The sequence below is a fragment of the Echinops telfairi genome, unplaced genomic scaffold (genome assembly GCF_000313985.2).
Source record: "Echinops telfairi isolate 266 unplaced genomic scaffold, ASM31398v2 ScPeMD7_11;HRSCAF=52, whole genome shotgun sequence".
Classification (NCBI taxonomy): domain Eukaryota; kingdom Metazoa; phylum Chordata; class Mammalia; order Afrosoricida; family Tenrecidae; genus Echinops; species Echinops telfairi.
In genome coordinates, this window is record NW_022103908.1 from 38,169,060 (window position 1) to 38,183,438 (window position 14,379).

A 14,379-nucleotide genomic window follows, 5' to 3' on the forward strand; every position below is an offset into this window, starting at 1 on the left:
GAATCTATCACAATGATCGATGTATGACTCCCTCCCAGGGGGACGGACAACAGAAAAGTGGGTGAAGGGAGACAGCAGTCAGTGTAAGACATGAAAAAAAAAGTATAAATTATCAAGGGTTCATGGGGGAGGGAGTGAAGGCGAGGGAGAGAAAAAAAGGAACTGATACCAAGGGCTCATGTAGAAAGAAAATGTTTTGAAAATTATGATGGTTACATATATCCAGATGTGCTTGACACAGTGGATATATATATGGCTTATGATAAGAGCTGTATGTGCCCCAATAAAATGATCCAATAAATAAATAAAATCAGATGTGCTATTACCAATAAATAAATAAAATCCTCAGCAGGGGATCCAACTGGTGAGTCCGTTCGAAGCCCTGTATGGAACTGCCAGACCTTTGGGTTGGCGTCTGAGCATTTGACCATGATAGTCAGAAGCACAGTTTGCATGGAAGTCTAATGTGCAACACACCCCAACTGAAACAAGTCTACAAAACGCGCTTGCTCCCCTTTATCCAGGGTCATGCACAAAGTGGCTCCAGCCTATAGTTTAAACAAACTTTACCCTTTACCCAGGGTCAAGCACAAAGTGACTCCAGCCTATAGCTTAAACAAACCTTACCCTTTAGCCAGGGTCATGCACAAAATGACTCCAGCCTATAGCTTAAACAAACCTTACCCCTGACAGGGTAGTAGTAAGTGTCCTAAAATTAAGGCGAGGAGGGCGGGCTTCTCTGGTCATGTTTGTTCGATCGATATGTATCTGAGAGGAATTACTGAGAGGTGGACAACGAGTAAACATAATAGGGGGGTAGGAGGGAGAAAAGCATACATATCTGCATATATAAATGAATATATATGTGTATTTGTTTATATATGTGTACATATGCATGCACAGCAAGGAACAGATGGACTTCGGGTATCTACTGAAATATTACCTCAGTACTAGAATGGTTTGTTCTAATAATGTGGCATTATCTGATACTCACCTTTCTGACATAATCACTGAAGACAAATGGGTGCAAAAGCAAATGCGGTGAAGAAAGCTGATGGTGCCTGGTTATCAAAAGATACAGTGTCTGAGGTCTTAAAGGCTTATAGTTAAACAAGCAGGCATCTAGCAGGGAAGCAACACAGGCCATATGGAAGAAGCACACTAGCCTGTGGGATCATGAGATGTCGATGGGAAGAGGTGTCAGAAGTTCAAATCATTGTGAAGGGGTGTGTAGTGGAGACCCAAAACCCACCTGTAAGAAAATTGGACAGTCACTCTCAGAAGGGCCACATGGAACGGATGATAAATTCAGGGTGCTGTATGGTATTGATGAACTACATAATCATCCTCTAGTTCCTAAACATTTCCTCCCCTTACCATTATGGTTTCCATTTGTTTTACCTCATTAATCATGTTAGATTTGCATATGTTCATTTGTATATTTAAGATCGAGGGGAAAAGAAAGTCAAGATAGACAACCTGTCAGAAACTGATGGCAACACATGTACAAATGTGCCTGACACAATGGATGAATGTATGGATTGTGTTAAGAGATGTAAGAGGCCCCAAATAAAAGTATTTAATAAAAATAAATTTTAGAAAACCAACACCATCAAGTCAATTCTGACCTAGTCTCAGGGTTTCTGACACGGTCTGTTTTCCTGAAGCTGACAACCTCTTATTTCTCCCACAGAGTGGCTGGTAGCTTTGTTTTTAAAGGAAACATTGAGCTCTAAAGAAAATCATCAAGTTTCCAACAGCAGAGATTTGGGAAAATTAGACAGTTGATCTGCGTGAGCTTTGGGATGACTTTGCACAACAGATGAGGGATGCAGCCACATTCAACTGCTGCTTTGCTTCAGATGTTGCTTTGGAGTGCTGAATGGTTCTCAGATTTTGGGTTTCCCTGAAAAGTGAGATTTGAAAGTCCTTGTGAAGTATAAAGTGTCTTCCTTTTTTCTTCAGTAAGAAAAAAAGAAAGAAATAGTTACAAGAGTCCTGGTTTGCTGAGGAAGAAGGGGGAGGAAGTGGGTAAAAGGGGAGCTGAAGGCATTGCCGGTTTGAAGAAAACTGGATGGTAGTGGGAGTCTAAGATTCATTTGTGGAACTACATAGGAAGTAAGCCTCCGGTGATCTCCCTCTCTCCATTATTGAGGGACGGGGGGTAAGGGGTTACTAAGCAGGGGGCTCTGGAGAGATGAGCACAGAGTATCTGACTTGAACAATGAAAAGTTTCTATGGATATTCCCCCTCTGATACACACTGGGCCTGACCTGGTTTCCAAGGTTTTCTGTATTTCTGTTTTTTGATTTTGTTCGTTCATATGAAGTTGTCCCTCAGAGGCATTATGTCATTGGTGATTGCATTTGTGTTAGTCTGGGTACTTGAGAGAAACATATCCACAGCAACTCATGTATAAGAAAGAGTTTTATGTAAAGGGTAAGTGCGCATCAAGAAAACATCCCAACCCAGTGCTGCCCAAGCCCACAAGTCCAACATTAACCCATATGTCCAATACCAGTCCACAAAGTCCTCCTCCATCTCACAAAATAGAGGCAACAATGCCGACTGCAGGAGGAAAGCCGAGTCAGTGAATGTGTAAGCATCTCAGCACTGGCAGGGGGTCTCCACATGGGTGTCCCAGCACCCAGGGCTGCATCAGGGTAGGTCCATGTGGCTTCTCCTTGGGGATGTCTTGCAGGAAGTCTGCCTTGCAAGCTGAAGCAGGGAACTGCTAAGGCAGCTGCACCCTGGTGCGACCACAAAGCAAGAGACCCGAGAACTCGAAAGGCGAGGCTCACCGAGCCATTTATCCCTCTGCCCTTCAATTAATCCCACATGTGTTTATCAGCCAGGTTGGCACAATAAACGAACTAACTCAACATTCTTGAAGTTGTGTTCTAGCATGTTCTGTTTTTCAGTATGTGCAACTCAGGACTGATGAACCTATAGTGACGGCAAGTAAAACAAATGTTTTGGGGGGCAGGGGGGGCCGTGGTGGGTGGGGGTGGTAAAGGGAGACAGATGTCAACGAGCCCAGAAAGAAAAAGACTGTTTAGAATCTGACTGTGGTGGTAATTGTACAATACTGCTTGACGTGATTGAACTATGGAATGATATGGTACATGTATTAATTCCCAATTAAGAATAACTTTTTTAAGTTACCCTTTGGATAAACATCCAGCTGATAAGCATGTCTCATAAAGTAAGACAACTTGAATCCACAGCTCAGTTGTGGCCAGTCAGTCCCTCCAGTGGCATGCAGTAAGTGACATTACTTGGGGTTTAAGATGCATGGATAGGTTCCGCCCAGAATGCTGGAGAGACAATTTGGGGGCCAGGTGAACTTGTTGATCTAGCACCACCTTGGATCCCTTGGAATAATATCAAGCGAACACCTGAATATCCATCCATGTGTCCAGTGTTGACTTACGGAGCGTCACAGTGACTGCAGTGGGAGATTCTTACAGGAGCGAAGTGCCCCCCACCCACTCCCTGCCAGGACTCGCAGGAAATCAGTCTCCTGGGAAGGCCAGTGCGCACATGGAGGTTGTTAGGTGCTTGCCAGTGGCTCCTGACTCACAATGATTCCTTGTGCACAGGACAAAACACTGCCCCGTCCTGTGCTGCCCTCACAGCTGCCGCTGCGTCCGAGCCCACTGTTGGCGCTGCTGCAGCAGGTCATCTCCTTGAGGGTCTTCCTGTTCAGTGATGACCCTTCCCCTTACTGTCCTTCTCCAGGGACGGTCTCTCCTGATAACGTGTCCCACGTACGTCAGACGAAGCCTCCTCTTCCGGCTTCCCGAGAGCGTTCTGCCAGTGCTCCTTCCAAGAGAGATTTGTTTGTTCTTTGGGGAGTCCAGGCACTTCCAGTAGCCTTCCCCAGCGTCAACCGCGAACGCGCCACTCCTTCCGGACTCTTTGTGCTCACGGCGCAGCGTTCACGTGCACGAGATGATTGAAAATACCATGGTCAGGCACTGTGTACGTGTGTGCGTGCGTGCACATGTAAAGACATCCAGATGGCTCTGATGGTTCCTACTCACCAATTAGTATTTGGGAACCACATGCTCAACAGATTTATTTATTTTGCTAAACCGCATGTAAGTACATAAGTACTCTGAAGAAAAATAAAGTAAAATAATATGAGGGTGATGAGTGGGGTGGGTGGGATTTTAGCATGGTCGGAGGAGAACAAGTATTTTTATGATGTGAAAGAGAGCCCGTGGGCCTTGTTAGAGCCTCCTCTCTGGAGGGTGTGGCCCAGCGCCCCTTCAGGAGCAGCCTGGGTGGGATAAAGCTGGGCTGCGGTGACACGGACAAATAAGGACCTCAGGGGCTTGGCACAGTGAATGTGGACTTCTCTCTCACAAGGAGGCCTGGTGGCACAGTGGGTTTCAAGTTGGGCTGCTAACCACAGAGCCAGTAGTTCGAGACCATGGCTCCGTGGAGGAAAGATGAGGCTTTCTACTTCCACAAAGAGCTACTGTCTCAGAAACACAGAGGCAGCTCTACTCTGCCTTATGGGATTACTATGAGTTGGAACCCACTAAATGACGGTGAGTTTGGATTCCTGTTTGTTTGTTTGTTTGTTTGTTTGTTCGAGTCTCTCCTGCAAGCCTCATGCAGGCTAGTAAGGGTGGCCTTCCCAGTGGTGGCTCAACAATCCAGGCCCTGGGGGCTCTCCAGATCACCAGGGTGCAGAAAGATCTCTGCTCTGCTGTGTCCTGGAAGTGTTGCCTCACTTCCACTCATCATCTATTGGCCAAAAGTAGTTACATGGCCACACCCTATCTACCCAGAGGACGGGGAAGTTCCAAGGTGCACCTGGATGGTAGTGACTTCTGTTTCCCCCACAATGCTCTACTCACTATATTTTCACAGATTCAAAGTTCGGTTGAGGTCAGTGTTCTAGCCACACCTTCTCTCCACGTAACCTCACTGTGGTTCTTATGCTCCCAGGACCTATTTGTGCATGGCTCACTAAGAGTGGCTGGGAGGGTGTGTGATGATATGTGCATATATGTTTGCTTGCGGAGCCAAAACTATTTGCTGTCTGGCTCTATATGTAAAACATCTGTTTATCCTTCCTTGGCCTAGGTGCATTCTTCACATTGTAATAAAAATATACATGACAGCTTTTCATGCTGGTAGCGCTCCCATAATCCCGGTGAAACATACCTAAAACCCGTGGACTTTCTGTAAGAGGTGTGGCAAGCACCATCCCCCACAAAGTGACACAGTACAAGAAGGGCAAAGATTCTCTGTGTGCCCAGGGAAAGCGACGATGGGACAGGAAGCAGAGTGCTATGGTGGGCAGATTAAGCCAATTTTCTGGAAGAAGGCTAAGACGACAAAGAAGATTGTGCTGCGGCTTGAATGTGTTGAGCCCAACTGCAGATGGCTAAGAGAATGGTGACTATTAAGCGATGCAAGCATTTGGAACTGGGAGGAAATAAGAAGAGAAAGGGCCAGGTGATCCAGTTCTAAGCTTCATCATGGTTTAGTGACAAAAAATAAAATGGTAATGTTACATTAAAAATGTATATATATATAACAGAACTTGGCCAATTTTCACACGTACAATTAAGTGACATTGGGTGTGTTCATCATGTTTTGTAACTACTACCACTCTGTTTCCAGATCATTTCACCACCATTAACACGTATTTGTCTGCTAACCACAGATTAGTAATTAGAAACCTCCAGTGGAGAAGATGAGGCTTTCTACTTCTGTACTTCTGTAAAGAGTTACAGCCTCAGAAGCCCATGGGACAGTTGACCCTGTCCTATAGGGTTGCTATGAGCCCACATGGACTCATGGCAGGAAGTTTTTTGAGTCAACACCCCCAAAGCAATTTTTGCTTCTCTTCTTCCCTTCTTCCCCACTGCGCCCCACTAATAAGCTTCGTGCCTATACATTTGCCTCTTTTGTACAGGTGGAGTCCTATGATAATTATCCTTTTAGGCCTGACCATGTCGCTCAGCATAATGTGCTCCGGAGTCATCCATGGGCCGGGACTGGCTGTGTCGCTGTTTGCATGGCTGAGCACTAGCTACCGAATGTGAGCCACATGTTCTTGACTCATTCACCTGCTGGTGGATACATAGGTTGTTTCCACCTTTTTTACGATTGTGAATAATGCTGCACTCAACACTGGCTTAATATTTAAGCTAGGAAACTTATAAGCATGAGAGGAAGTACTATTAATAATCATATTATCTCACCAGGTATAAACTGGGAATGTCTAGAGCTGAAGTAAAGAACTATTTTTCCTCAAGTTATTTGGTTCCTGAGAGATAATTCTCTAAAACAAACAAACAAACCCAAACTTATTGTCATCCAGTCATTCACTGCTCATAGCGACCCTATAGGACAGGGTAGAATTGCCCCTGTGAGTTTCCAAGACTGCAACTCTATACGGGAGTCGAAAGCTTTGTCCTTGTCCCAGGGAGAGAACTCTAGACCTTTGGAACTTCCTGAATATTTAAAATGCCTTTGTAACTTAGACCTCTAGACCACACCTGGTGGCTGGACTCACGGGAAGAACCCCCACATGGCCTGATAGACATCAAGTGACCACAGGGGAGGGAGGAGAGTTAGTCCCATTAATCATGACTAAACACTGAAACCAATGACAGTTCAGGATAGGGAAGCCCATGGATTTCCTGGTTGTTGAAAGACATTGACGCACGTGGAAAGAAAACATATCCGTAAGGACACAGACATTCCATGCTGGGAACCTTCGCAGAACTCATCCTACACTTCTCTTTGAATCCTTTTTCTTATAAAAAGCTGTCATCTTAAGAATATCACGTTCTCTGGGTTCTCTGGGTCATCCCAGGAAATAATAAGCCCAAAGGAGTAATGGGAGCCAGCTGGTCAGAAGTGAGAGAAGTAGAAGCCCCTACGCTTATGGTCAGTATCTTGAGGGGTATAGAGGGAACCCCCAAATTTGTAGCCATCAGGTCAAAAAACTGAGGTGTCAAGTGGACTCCCTAACCTTGCGGGTGGCACCTGTTTCATTGGCAGTCTCAAGAACGGTACCCTTTTCGTTGTGAGATCTGACCTAGACTGAGTGAGTCCATGAGAAGTGCTGCATGGATATCAGAACTGAGCTGAGAAATAAAGAGTGAGATTTTGCTATATTTTCACAGTTGAGCACAGAAGAGTGAGGTGCTGCAACCCCTAAACAAGGCATTGTTGGTGTCACAAGTGGGATTTGCCAGCACATACCTGGGGAAATCAGGACATATAGCCAACCCAGCAGTAGACACATTAGAAAGTCCTTGTCTCAAGAGATGTTGGGTTGAGGCAGAAAGTTTTGCATGACCACAACCAAATTTTCACTGAATAGGGCAGCCTCTCCTAAGAAGAATATTTGAAATTAAATAGCAAAGGTGATTTAAAAATTGATCTGCCTTGGCAGAGCCATGAGAAGGTCTTTAGGGATGAACACAGAGAAAATTCGTTTTATTAGTGTCAGAGTTGAGGATTAGGGCGGGAGGTGGGATCGAAGGCAAAGCAAGTTTCGGGGGGAATAATGAGCAGTCACACTCTTTCTGGGAAGACACTGGTGAGCTCCGTGCTCAACATGCCACCAGTGAAAGCCGGCTTGGTAGTTTCAACTATTGCAAAGTCCCCAATTCTCAAAGCTGCGCACAAAGATTTCTATTTTAAGTTACTTTGACACACACAAAACTATAATATTTGTAGGAGCACATCTAACACACCGTGCTCTGGAGCAGTCCAAATGAATATTTTACAACCGACAATGAGAGATTTTTTATTACTCATCCATTTATTCTTGGTGGGAGGCGAACAGAAGTAGGTTGTGAGTGACAGAGAAAGTAAGTGACTGCTAAGAGGATGACACCACCACCACCTGTCCACTTCAGAGCCTGGAAGCTACGCCAAGTATTTCAAATCCCTGCAGAGTCATCCAGGGGGGACAAGTTCCGATGGCGTTTCCAGTCTCGGGTAGACTGTGAAGAAGGATCTGTCAATCTCCTTCCAAAAATTAGCCAGTGACAACCCTATGGATCAAAGAATATCATCTTTGATCACTTTGACTCACTTACGTGGCTCTTCTCAGAAGGGATGCATTGCTGGAGAAGGATATAGCAAGGGTAAAGATGTCACAAGACCAGGCAGCTCTTTGTTCCATTATCCATGGGGACAGCAGGGGTCAGAGCCAGCTCACCAAAAGCACCAACAGCACAAAAAGGCCCAAACAAAATAAGCAGGGCGCCATCACCCAACCTTGCCGCAGAGCCTTTTTGAAGCATTTTCTAATCTTCATCCACTTTGCAGCCACTTTGTGGTCTTCTCTTACGGCACGCTGGACTCACAGCTACCAGTCACGGAGCCCTGCAGTGTGCCAGGCCAGTCAGGCACTGTTTGCTTGTTGCATGCCACCAGATGGATGCCCCCTGGGCAGGTACTATCATTATCCCTGCCTTACAGGGAGGAAACTCGGTGAGCTGGAATTCAATGCCAGGCTGGTTCCACAGTCCGTGTCTCTGCGCTGTTGCGTGGAAACACACGGGGCCCTGAGATGCAAAGAGCTGTTTTTGTTGTCACAGCGGTTTAGTCCAGGGGCTTGGTGACTGCTTCTGAAATGCAGGAATGAACGGGCAAATGAGCCAACGAACAGTTGCTGGGGGAGTCCATAAGGTCTGAGGGGAAGCACAGAACCTGGAGCCACACGGGACCGGAACTCGAACCTCCTGCCCTGGTTTCTGCCCTCCCCTCTAGTTCTCTGGGCTTCCTTTGATTTCCTGCCCCATACCTTGAAGATGGCCTGTCCTCCGGCAGCACAGGGCTGCTGGGGGAAGCAAATGAGATGATGGCTGGGGCACTGTCTTGAAAACAAGACTGTACACGGTATCCGGATTACATATATAATGACGTGTGCAGTTAGAAATAATCATCGATAGCAATCATAATAATGTAACAATTGCTACTCAGGGCAGGCGGGGAACTACAGAGAGAGACAGAGAGAGAGAGACAGAGAGACAGAGAGAACAAACATTGCTTCATACTCAAAAGCTTCCCTCTGCCGGGCCTTCACTTAGAACACCATCCGAGCCGTGGCTGAGGCCTTATTGTTGCTGTTATTGTCAGTTCTAAGGGTAGGGCTTAGGCAAGATTCACACGGAGTGTGGCTGTGGAAGACTGCTGGTATCTGTTCATCGGCTGGCTGACTGCCCTGTGTAATCCTGATTGTATCCTTGTTATTGCCAAACCTCCCAGTATCTTATCCCTGAAGAGGAAAGAACTAGGGAATACAGTCAATTCCCACAGCACTAGAGATTCAAATTAATTGGAGAAAGAAAGAGATAGCGAGAGAGAGAGAGAGAGAGAGAGAGAGAGAGAGAGAGAGAGAGAGAGAGGAGAGAGAGAGAGAGGGAAACCGATTACAATGAGCTACATATAACGAGAGAGAGAGAGAGAGAGAGAAGCCAGGAAGTGGGTGGAGGGAGAGGATAAGGGAGAGAGGGAGGGAGGTCTTTCTAACACAGTGCTAATAATTCACTTTGTCATACACAAGAAATCACCAGGCATCGCTTTGCCTGCATCAGGCCCTCGGGAGGGCTCAGCCTGGTACCTACCCTGCAGCCTCCATCTCCCCCCAGGCCCACAGCTGAAGGAGAACTGTTCTGAGAAAACTGTCCTGTTCTAGACCCTCTCTTGCCTCTCTGTGGGGAAAGACCTCCTGGGCCCGCTGCTGTTCGCCTGGTGATCTCCTTTGGGGGAACACCTTCAGCCTGGATCAGCTTAGCAGGTAGGAGGAGGAGGAGGAGGACGCAGTTTGGGTGACCAGGTGTGAACAGGATTGTCTGGGAGAAGATGCCCACACAGCAGAAGGATGCTGGACTGTGGGGCAGGCATGCCTCTGGGGCTCAGAAAGGGCAGGACCCCAGGTGAGCTGGGTGCCCCTGCTCCTGCCTGGGCCCTGGGGGGCTGCAGGATCTCAGATACTAGAGCCCCTAATGAGCAGAGCAGCACCCTGCATCCTGACCCCGCCCCTTTCACTTTGCCGCCTGCTGCACCATCTCATTTCTTCAAGAGGAGGTCCAGGTGGCTTCCAGAACAGGTAGTGTCGTGCAATATGGCAGGGACACAAGCCAACCAGTAACCAGTTGCTGTCGCATTGCATCCATATTCCGACTCCTGATGGCCCGACGTGTTCAGCGTAGAGCTGGTTCTGAAGAATTTTCAGTGGCCGATTTTCCTAGGGCTGGTCCCCAGACCTTTTTCTCAGGCACCTCTGCGTGGACTCAAACCTTCCACCTTGTAGCTGGTACCCTCACTGGCTGGACCACCCAGGCGTTCCCAGGAACGAACAGTATCTTAGGCTGGGAATAGGTCTGTCGAGCTGCCTTTGCGTTCTCTTGCTCTGTCTTCGGGAAGGGTCTTTGGAAAACCGAAAGGAGAGTTTGAGGGCATCCTTCCACGCTCTCCCTGGGGGAACACGACCGTTTTTCACTCAGTCAGGAAGACTGCCTGCGGTGTGTCGGACCCACGCCACTGACCCAAGCCACGGTACGGTCCACCAGCCCCTCTGTGAAAAGTGGGAAGGCTGAGCACGCTGCATGCATCTGAATTCTGGCGCCGGCAGAGAACACTGATGATACTCTGGCCTTGCAGAAGGAACTAGTTTGTCTTGGGAGAAGTACAGCCAGGGAGCTCCTTAGAAGCAAGGATAGTGAGACTCGGCCCACGTACTTTGGACATGTCATCAGGAGAGACCAGTCTCAAGGAAAGGCCGAGGGGCGGTGGCGGAAGAGGAAGCCCCTCGGTGACACGGTGGACGCCGTGGCTGCCACCGTGGGCTGGAACGCAGGGCAGTTGTGAGGATGGTGTTCCGTTCTGTCGCACAGGGGTCCCTGGGGGTGGAGCCAACTCCGTGCCACCTGAAAGCCACCATGACAGGGAAGCCTGCCCAAACGGCAGCAGCACACGGAGTCCTGTCTGGCTGGTTTTTGTTTGTTTTTTGTTATTGTTTTGTTTTTGTTTTCCAGCAAATGGTGCAAACCCGCAAGGTGTGCCCAGAGTCCAGCCCTGCCCTCCTCCCCACCGCACCCTCTCCACAGCAACAGAGGCCATTCACTGTCACAAGTCACCAAACCTGTAACTCCAGCAACATTTTTCAGTGTTCCAGCCCCCAGGGGGGTCTGCAGCCTGCACAGGGACTGCGGCTGCTTGGCTGCTCTGCTTGCTGAATTGAGTGTGCCCTTGATCTGAGCTGAGAGAAGTTCCTGCAGCTTCCCCATGGGCGCACCTCCCTCCCTCGGGGCTAATGGGACCGACAGGGAAAGTGCTGATGTCACCTTACAGTTGGTTTTGCTGCCCGTTTCCATGGAGCCCAGGGAAGCCAGCGCCCGGCCTTGGCCTTCGATGTGCAGCTATGAGGAGCGGCCAGAGGCGACAGCCCCAGGATAGTCTGGAGGCTGCAGGCAAGGCTCCTGCTGTCTGTCCTTTGGGAGCCACCTTGGCAACCGATCCTTCGGGATGGCAGCGTATCTCTCCCCACCCTCCCCCTCTTGTTTCCCAAGGAGCAGCAATTGCCAGGCACTGTATCTCCAGAGGCTACTTATTCCCTGCTTCGAAATGCAAAATAGATTCGGGTTCTTGTGTTTAATGTCATTACCTCTTCCAACCCCAAATGCAAACCCAATGCTAGCCAGTCGACTCTGACTGGTGCACACTGAGCCAACAGGACAGCAGACCTGCCCCATAGGCTTTCCCGAAGCAGTCTTCCTCCCGAGCCTGGGCTCAGACTGTCAACCTTTGGCTCAACCACCGAGCGCTTAACCACTGCACCACCAGGGCTCCTAGAAGTGCCATAAATTGTGCCCAGGTTGGGCCTGACCACAGCTCCAGCTGCTCTTGGCAGACCATGGTCCTGCCCCAGGCTGGACCCTGTCAGTCTCTTCCTGAGGAAGCCACTCCCTTTTCCTTCTCCCTGGCAGCGCTTAATGGTCGCTTCCTAGCCCAGGGATGCCTGAAGGACAAACCGATCTGTCTTGGAAGCAGCAGCCAGAACACTCAAGGGGAGTGAGACTTCGTTTCCCACCCTTTGGACACGCTACCAGGAGAGACCAGTCCCTGGCGAGGATGTCCTGCTTGTGGAAGTGCAGAGGCAGCGACAAAGAGGAAGGGCCTTACTGCGATCGAGGGCCACAGTGACGGCAGCAACAGGCTCTAATGTGACCACAGCTATGAGGACATTGCAGGACCGGGCGTGTTTGGTTCTGCTTGTTGAACACCAGGTCCCCATGAGTCAGCACTGACGCCGTTTCCCCTAGTAACAACTATAACAACGTGTAGCCTGAGAGATTCCCAGGGCGGTGCAAAGGGTGAGCCAACCACTCAACGCCCCACCAGGGCACTGCAGAAGAAACGCCTGGCGATCTCCTTCCCAAGCTCACATCCTTGAAAACCCTACGGCGTCTTCCATCCCCTCTGCACCCACGGGGCGCCCTGAGCTGGACTGGTCTCCGCGTCTGCCAGAGGGCTCAGTTAGTTTGGCCTCTCCGTCCCAGACGCGGTGACTTTGTTTTCCCAGGTTGTGCGTACAGTGTAGTTGGTTCGACCCCTGTTGGCCCGAGGGACAAGGACTGTTCTGGAGACACCGGGTACCAGGCACCCCAGCAGCCTGCCCTCTGGGCTGGGGCTCTCCCAGAGCCTGTTGTCCATCTTCATTTAGAAACAAGGGAGAAAATGCATTTAACACACACACACACACACACACACACACACACACACCCTCTCTCTCTCTCTCCCTGGGTGAACAGGATTGTCAATCAGTACAGACCACGCGGGGGTCCCTTCACAGCCGTCAGACACATGAGTGTGGTGCTCCCTGACTGTTTCAGGTCTCGAATCTGTCCCTTTGCTCTGCCACCTGGGTAGCCATCCCTGTATGAGACCCCAAGGTTGTGTGCTGTTCTTGGCTGCTCTTCAGTCGGTCTGACTCCTGGTGACCCCGTGCATAGTGGCCGCGAGACTGGCAGGGGGTGGGCCTTTGGTTGGCTGATTTTGATGGGTAGCTAGCCAAACCTTTTGTTCCTAGTGTCTTAGTCTGGCATCTCCGCAGAAACCTGGTCAGAATCGTAGTCACATACAAATGGCTACAAACGAGGGGCACTGATCTGAAATTGAGCCAGGGTCTCTGATGTAGAAGTTGACCCACTATTGTCCCCACGAAGGATGTACAAGGCTGGGAGGGGCTGAGCTGGGCAGGCTGGGGCTCTCTACGGCATCCCTCCCCGCTCAGGCTCCCTGGGGCCAGCACGGCTGTAGCCAGAGGGATTCTCTCCCACGGAAGGCTGAGGTTCTTCAGGGACCCTGGGCAAGGATATTCCTTACACAACGGAGGCTGTCACTTAAATGTAAAGACACAACCGGGTAGAATGAACTCAACCAGCTTTCTGCGCAGGTAATCAGACGAGGGAACGCTTCCCAGAATCCACCTTTTTATTAGGTTGCTGGCATTTCAAGAACCGAGTTCCACTTTCAGGCTCCCACCTCCCCTTCTCCTCTCCTTCTTTTTCTTATCTCTCTTCTATCTCTCTGTCTGCCTCTGCCTCTCCCCAAAGCTCCCTACTTCTCTCTCTTGGCCTTTGCGAAAGTAACTCCTGTCAGGCACTGTTCCAAGTACTTTACCCTCAGTTAACCCCAAACTTCTCTGGAAACAGCTCCATCTTTTCTTCTGCGTCACATTTTTCCTCTCTTGCAGCCTGTGCGTCTGCTCGTCCTGTTTCTCTGTCTGTCGGTCTGTCTCTCCATCACTCACACACAGACTAGTCCACAGGCCAGCTCCTCAGGAAAAGGCAGCCTCCAAGTGGCCGGCACTTCATCGAGGGCCCCCTGGCAGATCTGGCCAGCGGTCAGCACAGCGGCTTGGGGTCTGTGTTGCCCTGAGGTGCCTCGGTGCTGAGACAGCCCTGGCTCGCAGCAAAGCTCACGAGAAAGAGGCGCAGCTGTCCCTCTGCCCAGGCTGCAGGCCAGGTGGGCTCTGGGGGTCTGATTGGGCCTCTCTCCTGTCCTTGGCAGGACTCTGACCTTGAGGGGAAGGGATGCAGACAGACAGAGGATGAAGAAGCACGCAAAAGGACACAACCCCTGAGCCCATCCCTTTCCTAGAAGCCTGGCCTGGGGCAGCGAGAAGAATGGAGCAGCCGGAAGCCTGGGTTCTTACCCTGGCCCTGCCACCAGCTACACCTTGGCATGGGGCAGGCCATTTTCATTCGGTGGGGGCCTGCCTCTCCCCCCAGGGCTGGATTGCATCAGGGTTTCTTTGTTTGTATGTTTTATGGGCAGTGAGTGCCCTTGGTTGAAATAAAATCACAAAGAAGCCCCAAATGTAAA